The sequence below is a fragment of the Cupressus sempervirens genome, chromosome 6 (assembly GCF_028749045.1).
Source record: "Cupressus sempervirens isolate cs-2001-9-10 chromosome 6, ASM2874904v1, whole genome shotgun sequence".
NCBI lineage: Eukaryota > Viridiplantae > Streptophyta > Pinopsida > Cupressales > Cupressaceae > Cupressus > Cupressus sempervirens.
Window position 1 is genome coordinate 698,611,105 of NC_143123.1, and position 12,705 is coordinate 698,623,809.

Here is a 12,705-nt window from a genome sequence, read left to right on the forward strand (position 1 = left end):
CTTCACATTCAACATAAGAAATTTGCCACAAGATTTTCCACTGGGATTCATTTTTAGTGCTGATTTTGTTGCTTATCAAGTCAATTCCCATTTCTAGGATGCTTTCTATGGTATATTGTGCAATGAAAAAATATAATCTTTAAACACTTCCATTATTGGACTATGAAGGTGTTGCAACAGAAGATGGTTGAAAGCCTACAGTTTGAACACCTTTGTTCATATTAAATTTTCACATCAGATGCTCTTATATATTAAATTTAGACTTACTTATTTGATTTTATTTCATTCCTCATTTGTTGTTTGTTGTATGATTGCAGAGAATACTATGGATGGAGGCACTAGAGATGTTGTTGGGAATAAATATCATTTAAATAAAGTGAGGTCCATTTTACTAGTTATCAACACAAATCTATCAAACTTAATTTTACTTTTCAATTAAGTGAGATGTTAATTTTTTTATGTATTTAAATATATTATTTAAATTGTGTTTCAAGAGAAAAGAAAAAAACTGTGTTAAATTGTTGCAGATTTTTTATTCTATAATGTGATTTTTTCAGGTATATGACAGTCTAAGCATGGATCTTTTGCAAAACTTATCTAAATTTATTTGAGATCTTTAGTAATTCAATTTTTGTTCCATCCTTTAGTGATTAAAAAATGGTGTACAATATATGATGTATAATTGCTTTTGACTTCTAGTTTTTCCTATATATATATTTCAATCATGAATGAAGTTTTTGCTAAATTCAATTTATCGATCTATCTGCACATTCCAAGGCTTCTAGTTTTCCCACTACTATTTTCATCACTGACTACAGGTTTTTTCCACAAAATTAAAAATTTGTTCTCCCCTGCATTGACTATTTTCTTATGGCAGTGAACAATCTTGATTTTGAAAACTCATTTTCCTAATCTAGCAATTTACTATGCATGTTATTAGGATAGTCTTCTGGAAAAACAAAAATTGCTACACTCAATGGACCAATCTTTGAAAAGAAAATGAAAGAAATTCAATTCTTTTTTAGTGTTGTCTGCCCCAATATGGGCTTGCACCATTTTTCAAATTTAACAATTTCATCTGTTGTACTCAAATCTCATTCAGAATCATCTCCTACATCAAACATAATATATGTTCAAGACCATTGCCTCGATTATAATTTTGAAGACCAATTTTATTAACTAATTCTCCTTTTGAAATTTCATGTAGTAATTTAAGCCTAGTGTATTGCTCAACATCCGTGAGGCTTGTTTCTGTCATTATGGCTCAGATAGCCTATGTTTAGGTGCATGAGATTGGAAGAGCGCATATTCAAGTTTCTCAACTTAAAATAAATATGACCTGCCAAATTTTGAAGCTGTGGCCACATAGTCTTTAATCCTTCAAGCATGGCATCATCCACATTTTGAATAGTGTAGCAATAAAATGTCTTTAAGAATCAAAAATCTGATATCTTTAGGAAATTGGCTAAGTTCAATTGCATGACAATGAGGACTTTACATCTAAAAATTAAGTCCCCAATCTCCACCATGTTAGATTCACTATATCTCCCTTTGAATCTTTGAATAGATTTTGTACACACATTTTTTTACATTCTTTTCAGCTCGAATGCAAATTTAATTGATCAAAGTAGTAGTAGATGGATAATCGGGTATTGCAGAAAGTCTATTTTTTGAGAATTTTCCTTTGACCTTGTGATTAGCATTATATGTGGTAAACCTTTAAGAGTACCCTATATGTGGGATAGAGGGTAAAATAGATTTACTCTATTTTCTAAATTTGTTTGTTTACCATTGGGCATGTGGAGGGATAAATTTATAGTCATTTATAGAAAAGTCACATTTATTTATTTATTTCTACTATTTTTTATTTGTTTTTATTTTTTATTTTTATTTTTAATTATTTCTATTTCTATGTATTTCATTTTAAATACTATAGTGTGATACTATTGGGATTTAACTATATCATTTTGTATGGCATGACTAGACCCAATCCAAAAGGTTTATGTGCCTCTATTCCTTGTTAACATTATATACTTTTGTGTATAAACATTTGATGTAAGTGGAAATCTTGACATTCATTCTTTTGTTTCAACTCTTAGGCATCCAACCGCATGTTACATGATACCACTTTGATCTGCCTAAATCTTTGGAAGATGCTTATGTGGGCAAAATTTTATAGGCATTTTTAGTTACGAACTCCAAGTAATTTAATTGGTTTCTTTATTTATTGAATATTTGCATCCTTCATAGTGTCTTCATTTTATAAAGAATATGTATTAATTTTCTATTGACTTTGAAAAAAAAAAGAACTTACTCACTTTTTTTTTTATCTTATTATTTTATCAAAAATTTAATTATTTTCAATTATGAGAAGCTTAATTTTGATTAAAATATTACTTGAACACTTGAGAAATTTCACAATCTATTTATTCATTAGGTGGGACTCTAGCTCTACAAAGCTCTTGTTGAATATGGCATATACCTACTAGCATATTTGAAAAAAATGAGGTAAAATATTTAATGAGATTTATTTCAAAAGAGTGGTAGACCTTGACAAGAAGTTTGAAACAAGCAAATAATTCCATTGAAATTAAAATTAGTCATGGTATTTCAGTGTACAATAGGTAAACTAGTCTTAAACATAACACACTAAACTTTGACTTAGCAACAAAAATGTTTTGGAGGCAACAAAAAAAGGTGACGACAACAGAGCAAGGAAATGGTGGTTCTTGAAAGTCCTGCTTGATGACTATCATATTGTCAACATTTATTATGTTGGTGTCTTAATAGTTTACAAAAAGTTCTAAGGTGACTTACGGGAGTTGGCAATAGGGTGGAGATGGCCTTGGTTGTAATAGTGACTTGATCTTCTAAGATTAATCCAAGAAAAAAATTCTAATTATATAAGAATACATTAGCCCCTGATGGTTTTAACAGGACAAAGTAGACCAAGAATCTTGTGCAAGGTTCTATCTAAATGTGAAATCGTTTGTTGACGACTAGATATGTAAAATAAAATAGTTCATGAAAAAATTGTTCCCTAAATTGGAAATATATAAGTAGAAGAAAAAAGTGCCCTCCCATGATGCCAAGGGTGAGAGTTAGGCTGACCATGAGTAGTCCCATTCTATTTTTTATTTTTGATGAAATAACAAATGAATGCACTGATTGAGGAGCTACGAATTCCGTATTTGTGTGTCTTTGAACAATGCAACTTTCCTTCTGATCATTCTCAGACCCTATAATTTTTTTCTTTCAACTCCAACAATAGGCCACCCCTTTGCCATATAGAATCTCAATTTTATTATCTACTCTTCTACGATTGTTTGTCACTTATTTATCAACAAAATATACATCATAAACATCATCTTTATCAACTATTTTGTATGCTCTGTGTTCTTGTCATGCTTTTAGAATCATCTTTTAAATATTGACAAAGGTGAACCGTCATCTCAAGAGAAATTATTTAACTAAGAGTTTTTTGTAGATTTTATAATAGTTCAGTTTGATCAAGCACATGCCTGTTGCCCTTTTCTTCTTTAAACTTTTATTTCATTTTTTATTGTGTGAATGATAGTATATTTAGTAATTTCATGGATATTAAATTTTAATATATTTGGTACTTATAAAGTTGTAAATTAGATATAATATTAAAAAAAAATAATGTAGATAAGTATATTTAAAGTTTTACATAGCCTTGTTTAGACATAACACTCTTCTAAATGTTCGAATCTTTAGTTTCCAACATGCCATGGTAGTTTTAATCATGTTTTAGTTTCTTCTGTTTTGGGAGACAAAATTAGCACATTTAAAAAATAACACAAAAGAAGGTGGCAGTTGGGAGCCCTCATACAGGAATGTGTGTTTACCTAATTTGTCGATCCTGACTTACTATTTGTCTTGGACTTAAATTTAAGTTGGGGTGGTTTAATAATTTTTAAAGTGGTCTTTAAGTTTCAATAATAAAATGAACATCAACAAGTCAAACTATTTGTAGAGGAAAACTCTTGATGTATAATTTTAGAAATATAAATTTAGAAGCACTATATGTAAACCATCTGTGAAAGACTACAAATTTATTTAGTTAACTACTTGTTTAATATAATTAGTTTTGCAGATTATTTATGAAACAAGTGCGATGTAGTTGCTTGTATTTTTTGTAAGACATAATGGTTTAATTAAGTAGAATAAAATGGTTATCATCAAAAATAATTTCATTTTACTTTTTTTTAAAAAAAACTATTTCAAATTTGTATATTATTAAATAATATATTTATAGCACAGTTGTATATTAAAAATAAAGAATAGTTGTATCTTAGTGTATTAATATTTTATTTTATTTTATTTAAAGTATACACACACACACACACACACACACACACACACACACACACACCTTCATATGTTTATATATTTGTGCATCCAAAAATATAGCCTTAGAATAGGGATACTTCCTGTAAATTTTCTCCTATAAGACCCAAATATCTAAGCCGATCAATTGCAAGTAAAATAGTTTTATTCGTTTAAAAACTAAAAATATCACATATATACCTTAGAAAAATAAAAAATCAAAATTCAAAATTAAAATATTTAAACCTAATTGGTTGGAAGGAAAAAGATTAATCACTTGTTAAATAGAAGTGATTGCAATAGTATATTGCTATGGCAAATACAATAACAATTGAACACCTGTTAGAGAAGCACTTTAAGCAATCATTAGACCCTTGGAACTTGGACTAGTAGTATAGTTATAAAGTAATGTCCAAATCAACTATTGAAATACTCTCAACTCCATAAAAATGATATATAAAATTATTTGTATTACTTTTGTGATGCCACATACATATATGATACAAAGGCACTAAAATATAAAATACTTGTTGTTGTCAACTAGGATTAGCAAGGTCAATAATGAGAATTTTTGGTAACAAACTTTTATGAATTAATCAAGTTACAGATTTCTTACACAAAAAATTTGAAGCAAAGAATTTAATTGTGAATATGAAAGATCTCGTACAAGTACTACATTAATGCTTATAATGTAAGGTCCATTATTTAGTAGTGTAGCTTATCATTGTTGTACTCATAATGTTATAGGAACCATGAGGATTGTTGGTTGTTTGGGAATAGTTTTTGAAAGAGAGTAACAATCTATTAGTTTATTATATTACATATATAACCAAGATATTTTTGAGTAGTTTTATTATATTTATAGTTGCATTTGTGGAAAACAATTTAGCTACCTCAGTTTGTAGAGCATATTACATATAAATTTTAAAGAAAAACTTACATATGGTTTTAGAACTTTTCCTTCTATTAGATTTGTGCTTACAAATTAGCAATGAGAAAATGGTCAAGTAACTTTAGTGTGTGTTGAAAGAGTATTTTTATCTTGGTTTGTTCTAATTATTGTTGTTGGGCTTGTAACATTCTAGAACCACAAGAACCATTGGGTGCTTGAGAGTAGATGTTGGAAGTGTAGGAAGAATGGAAGCCAACATTTAGTTAGGTAGCTTATGATTATTGTACTACTAAAGTCATGAGAACTTTGAGAATTGTTGGTTTCTTGGGAATAGTTTGAAAGAGAGAAATGAACTATTAATATCTTTTATAGTGAATATTCTAGACTAAAGACACAAAGTGAGTCAAAAACCAACATAATCCCAATCACAAAATAATCTTCAAGTATTTAATTATTAGGATCATTGTTCAATCTAATTGTCATTACTAATGTTCTTCGTTTACTAGGTGAATTTAATTAGTTTTATAATATTGACTATTTAAAATATATTTTTATTATTTTGATTTTTATTTTTACTTTTAATAATATTTTAACTTTTCATAATCAATATTGGACCATATAATTCATAAATTTTACTCATAAAAAATTATAATTACAAAAAGACATTTTCTCATTTAATTAATATTTAATTTTCAAATGTAAATATATATAAAAATTTTATAATAGTAAAAAAATTAAAATGTAATGTAAGTTGACTATTTTATGATTGATATTTTAAAAAATATATATCTTAAATAATTCATTGTAAATTATTATTTTTTAATAAATAATCATTTCAATTTATTTAAATGTTTATAATATTTTTAACTAATTAAAAAATAAATTATTTTACTAATTTTATCTCAAAAATCAATTTTAAGAAGGAAAAATAAGTTATTTAATATTGTTACATTTGAAATAAGTGACTTCTTTTGTATTTAATATTCTAGTTTGTACTTTTTATATATTTTTTCATCATTATTTATAACTCTTTTATAAAAAATAATAGCCAATCAAAAATATTTATCACATTTATTTTTTTAAAATCTTTTTATCAATGTTAAGTTCAATAATTACCAAAAATTAAAATTAATACTGAAAAAATATACATAATATCCACTAAAAAATAAGTATCAATTTGATAGAATATTAATTAATGATATCTAAAAAAATATAGACCTTGGCATAATAAACACTCTTAGTTTATATAGATTTTTGTCAATTATTTAAATTCTATTTATTTACTAGAACTTTTAGCTATTACATTTGAGTAAATAAAACTAATTCTTACCTAAATACAACTTAACATAAAGAAAAAATCATTATTAGATACTTTAAGTATATTTCTTCAAAAATTATTTAACATTTATTATTATATTAATAAAAGATAAATATAATAAAAAAATATTTTGAAAATACTAAATTGATTATTTACTAAAATATTAAAGTGATTATTAAATACTTTTTTTCCATTAGAATAAGTCATATTATTATTTATAAATAATAATTTCATATAATTTTATCATTAGATTAAAAATAGCTTTATCCAAAACATATATTTAATTCAAATAACAGTTAACATCATTTATAATCCTTTGTCAAGTAACACACGTAGACTTCTTATTTATTTTAATAAAATAAATAAAGTCATCTTTCCATCTATAAGATAATGACTCGGTGTACAATTTAAATAGGACAAAAACAAACAACTCAACAATAAAGGTATTCAGAAAAAAAATGCAGAAATAAGGAAAGAGAAGCACATGAAAAATGTAATTATGAGTAACACAAGAATAGATTTGTAAACCCTAATGAACCTCACATATTATTAATAAATATTCTCAAAGCATTCATAAGGATAATTATTAGATTACTTTAAAATATTGATTGAGGGGATTTATTTAATATATCATTCACCAATACAAAAAAATTATAGTATTTCAAATAGATCAAATATGAAGTTACAATATCACTGTTTTCTCCTTGGTCAAAATCTATAAAGGCCACTTCCAATATAATACCTAATCTTGTCAAAGATCCCAAGTCACATTGATCTACCTAGAAAGGATGGCCCACAAATTGCAAAAAGAAAAGAAAAAGCATAGAAAGAGAATCATTGCCTAACGAAATTTCAATACCTCATGTCATCAATAGTTTCACACACTTTATTAAGCTTATCAAAGGCTCATTAGGATTTACACACCTATATTGTATTTGATATCAAATTTCCCTTCTCCTATGTGTTTAGCAGCCATTACTACCAACTTGTTGATAAATAAAACCTATTGGCTCCTCCTCATCGCATACATATAAGCACGTAACTACTAGTACAATTTATATAACAAATGATGAGCCTTGAAAAAAATTTCCTTGCATATACTTTAAGAGTTGCTGGTGTAAGTATTTAGATACTTTAACACTCAACTATGAATCCCTCATCTCGTGCATATTAGATAAGGCCCATGCTTGTCTTTGTATTTTAACTCCTGGTTGCTTGTCTCCATGACTTAAGGTGAGGTCTCATTGATGGCCACTTCCTAAAAAATAGAGTTCGAGATTATGGATTTTGTTTAGGAATATTTCAAAGTTGTTGGTCCCAGCAATCTTGTAGTCAATTTCGGATTAAAAGTTTAATCTCTAAAATTGAAAGAAGTTGGTCCTCTCATTAATACATATCTATGTCGTGCAACAATAAAAACAAGTTAAAAAAATTATTTTCCTTCTAATTTTATTTTTACTGAAAATTTAAACATAAATGGTTACTAAATGGCAAATAACAATCTGAGACAAATTTTGTTCCCATCTCATTTTCATCCGCTTACAGAAAAATAAGAACTCCTAAATACAATTTAGGAAAAGATTTCAAATATTCACATAACAAAAATAAATCTTCACGTTATCTCTTTTTCCTTGAAAGTAGAAGTTTAAACCTCCTACATATCTCCAACATACCTATGATTCTCTCCATTATCTTTATATACTATGATAGTATAATTAAACTTTGCATACTATTACAATTGACTTATACATTTACATTAAAATTTGGCTTGGCTATATTTTTTAGAACCGTTTTCCATGAAACACGAAAAATGAATTTTACTTTGTGGACTACGACACATGACTTATCCACACGTAGACTTGTATGGCTAGCTTAGCCACGGAGCAGCTTGACTATGACGACTGACTTAATCCTGGGGTGCTACTTCTACGACGACTACTTTAATGGACTTGTCTGCCCAAAAATGTTTCTCCAAACCCTTTCCCAGCTAACTATGAACTAACACAGTTGTTTCCTAGCCACAAAATTTAAAGCATTACTTTCAAAATATTAAATGTGAGAGTGTAGTGCATTCCTAGCTCTTTGGTATGAATCTGCAGCTCACATGTTTGGAAAATTGGGGAGTTAATTTCTAAATCCAAGGCCTCTTGGAAGTGGTGTTTATCTTTGACAAAAATAGCCACCTGAGCATTTATTATTAATTACATTTTAAGGCTTGAGGAGGTTCGTTCCGTAACTAATGATGGGTGAAATCATGGAAAAAGTTCTGCTTAAGCCTGTTATGCTGCTCTAATTTCTGTAAAAATGTCCACTTTCAGATTTATTAATAATAGGTGAAGCTATGAAGCTTTTGGCAATATTTCTAGCATACCAAATTTGGGGTTTCTTGAGAAATTTGGTGGATCTTTGTGATATTAGTTGTTTGATCTTGAAAATCTGATTAGAGGTGTGAAATATCATCCAAAATTAGTAAAGGGACATTTCACATGACTTCTTAGTCCACACCATTCGCATTAAATAGTTTTTTTCTTTTGGCTATGTAAAGTGTTGATCTTTTGTTATTTGATTTATTATACTTTAAATTTTTATTTGAAATGAATTTTAATAATAGTGGTAAGCTATTTTTAGAAATGATTATGTAAATATTTTTTCAGATCATACTTCCATATCTATCATCTAAATGAAAGAGAAATAAAAGGAAAGAATGCTGGATCATACAATGAGATCTAAAAGTTGATGGAAAAATCCTTACATGGTCTATTTCAAAAATAACAATTGAAAAATAAATTTTAATAATAAATGACTGTAAGATTCTTATATTCTTATATACTTATTCCAAATATTTTTGTAAACTTTGATAAAATCTTCATTAAAATTACAATGCACGTTCAACAATTGAATTTAATCAGACTATCCCTATATACACAATCTATTCTTTATTTAAAAATATTTGCTGTTTTAATCAATGACATTCCATTTGTTTTCCTATAAATTTTCTTTAAAAATCTATATAAAAATATTAAATTGTATAAGCCTTTATAGATATAGATCAAAAAGGTTTATCAAACTTATATTTTAATTATTATCGAAAATGATCATTGCTAAGATTGCTAACATAAAGCTGATGAATTCTTGCTAATTGTTCTTGTAAGAATCAAATTTTATCGACTTTTTTCCTAAGAAAAGCTTCACAACTAAATATTAGCAACATAACAAAGATAAATAGATAAAATACAATTTTTAGAGTTCTTTAATAGGATTAAAATGAGATTTAAGTTATTTGTAATAAGACAACTCATATTCAAGAAATGCAACCCTCTTAGCAAGAACAGTTACCTCTGGGACCAAAAATTCTGAGGAGAAAGGTGTCAAGATAAAGGAATAAAAAATTATATGTGTCCTAGCACCTAGATATTATCCATAAAATTGTTGTAGGGCATTGCCATATTATCATTGAAATTACCATGCTAGATATGTAAGTAAAATGTGGGAACATAGACAAGATATTATTTATGCAATATGTTGAAGAAAATACCAGTCCTACTAAGTATATTATTGTATCCTACAAGCTACTGTCTATCTGACATGTCAAAAACACACTTATGTGGCTAACTCTATCAAAAATGCATGCCAAATTGGAAAGCACATGTGAGGCACTAGTATTGTTTTAACATTTCCAAGTGTCTACTCAAGCCCTTTAATAAAATATAATAGATAAATAATCTACTAGTAACATCAAAAAATGCTAAAAATTCTATCTTATCTTTTAAACTGTCAACAAAAACCCTAACGTTCCTTGAACATGACACACCCACTTTTAAGAAAGAGTTCATCTTTCTATTTTTCATCAAATTTTCTCAATATAAAATTAAAAATACTACTAGGAAAATTGAAAGCTGATAAAAAATAATTGAAATCTAGAAATTTGATTTAATAGGAATTTATCTCAGTCTATGGTATAAATGGGCTTGTTTTGCAATTTTTTCAGGACCCGATGCAACAATAAATGTGTAATAGCAAGTCAAAAGCATTAATCCCCACCTTCTAAACAAAGAAAAGTTATCTCTATTTGGACAACTCACAAATAATCATGTATAAAAAATATGTTTTCCTCCACCTTCTAAACAGAAAAAAATTATCTATGTTTGCACAACTCGCAAACAATCATGCCCAAAAAAAATTATGTTGTTCTCTCTCTCCAATCAACTAATTATAGATTATACAATTGACTAAGCATGAATCATAATATCCAAATAGAAAACAAGGGCAATGAGGCCACATCAAAAATTTTATGGCTTTACAATCCAAACTTTGTGCCAAAATGTAATGGCAAACCATTTGTTCGACGTTTCTAGTTTTACAAATATCTGGAAAGAAAAAATAGAATTAGGGATGATGAGCAGTATAGAACAATAGAGCCCAGCAAAATAGCAAACAGTCCTCTATAAAACCCTGCCTGCAACACTATCCTTTTGTGAGCACATGTCAACCTGCAAAGCCCTCCAAGTTTGAAGTTTGGTCTTAATATAACATGAATTGAGATTGGATGTGAAGGGAAACCAAGAAAGAATAATATTGATATATATGTCAACTATACATTTGGAATTTGTAACAAAGATAGCTGAATACAATTTTCACAAGTTTTATGTAACTATTCAATTGGGGCCATTTCACAGATGTTTGGAGAATAATTGGTATTGTCAACTTCCTAATGAAATCTATAAGGTAAACATGCACATTTCTAAATTTTACATTGCTTAAATTCAATTATGACACTTTTTTCACTTTTTCATAGCCATTTTCCCATGCACCAATTTTAGTGATTCCTTTTCATCTTACAAATTGCTCAAAGTTTCTTCAGTCAATTCAAACATTCACTTTTAAAAATAGTTCCAAAATCAACTAAAGTTTCATTAAAACTACCCGTGGATTAAACTCATTCAAAACATTCCAAAAGTACTTGATATAGAGGTCAATATAAAAAAAATTGCAACATCAACGAAATTTTAGGTAGAAAAAGAAAATTCAATAAAAAATCACCAACCCATAGAAAATTAACTAATCGTGAAGTCAAAATTCAACAAAAATGGTTCCATCAAATACTCAACATAAGCAAAAATAAAATAAAAAATTATATGAAGTTGCATATGAAAAAAAAAAATCAACAGAAATTCTCTAGAAACATGAATTTGTGCAAGGAAAAAAGTCTCAGTTGTCATCAATCTTTAAAATATCTCACCAAATGCAAAGAATCCTTAAATACAAGCTTTGCTAATCCACACCAAGTAAATTTTGCAGAAAAGAAATGAAGATCTAAATCTACATATTAAAATAACACAATTTAAGATACGACAAACAAGTCATAGAGAAACCAGTTTAGCGAGTAATAATTTACATATCGGATTAGATAAAACTAGTGATTGTCTAATGAACACATGAAATTCCTCAACCCTAACTAGTATTGTTGCAGAAAAGCCATCTTAATGTCTGGTTAGTCCAGGGAAAAATTGTAGAAATATTTTTTGCCAGGTATAAATTTCTTCTTGTCTTTTCAGTTGAATTTGACAAGTTTCACCAGATATGGATGAACAAAGATAAAATGTTGCATGCTGAAAGATATTAGCCATCTGTAATAGCCTCATCTGTAGCAGCCTGTTATTTGAGTGAGTCACGTGAAGCTCATGTAACAAGACACATATAATTTCTAGAGAAAGACACATCTCTTGTCCCTGCTAGTTATCCTAACTCTATTTTTGTTCAATTTTTTAGGCTAAAAAACAAAAAGACCACCAAGAAAAAGCAACATGCCCAATGAAAAAAAAGATATTAAAATGCTCTAAATTGCGTATAATGAAATTTTTCATGCCAACTATACGTTAAAATGAAGACTGAAGAACGTACACAATTACCTAAGCAGAACTAATGATAAATAGAGCATTAATAACTTTAGTTCCTGGGACTAGTAATATAAGAAAAAAAACAATAAGAAATTTGGCAAAGGAAAGGAGAGCGAATTCCCTTGAGAGTTTCCCTTGTTATACCTTACATGTTTCACTAATTTCTTGCATTATTCAATTATAATTTGGAAAATGGTATTGTGAAGATTTGGAGGAAGGAGCTCCGTACATGGTCTTACTGGACAAGA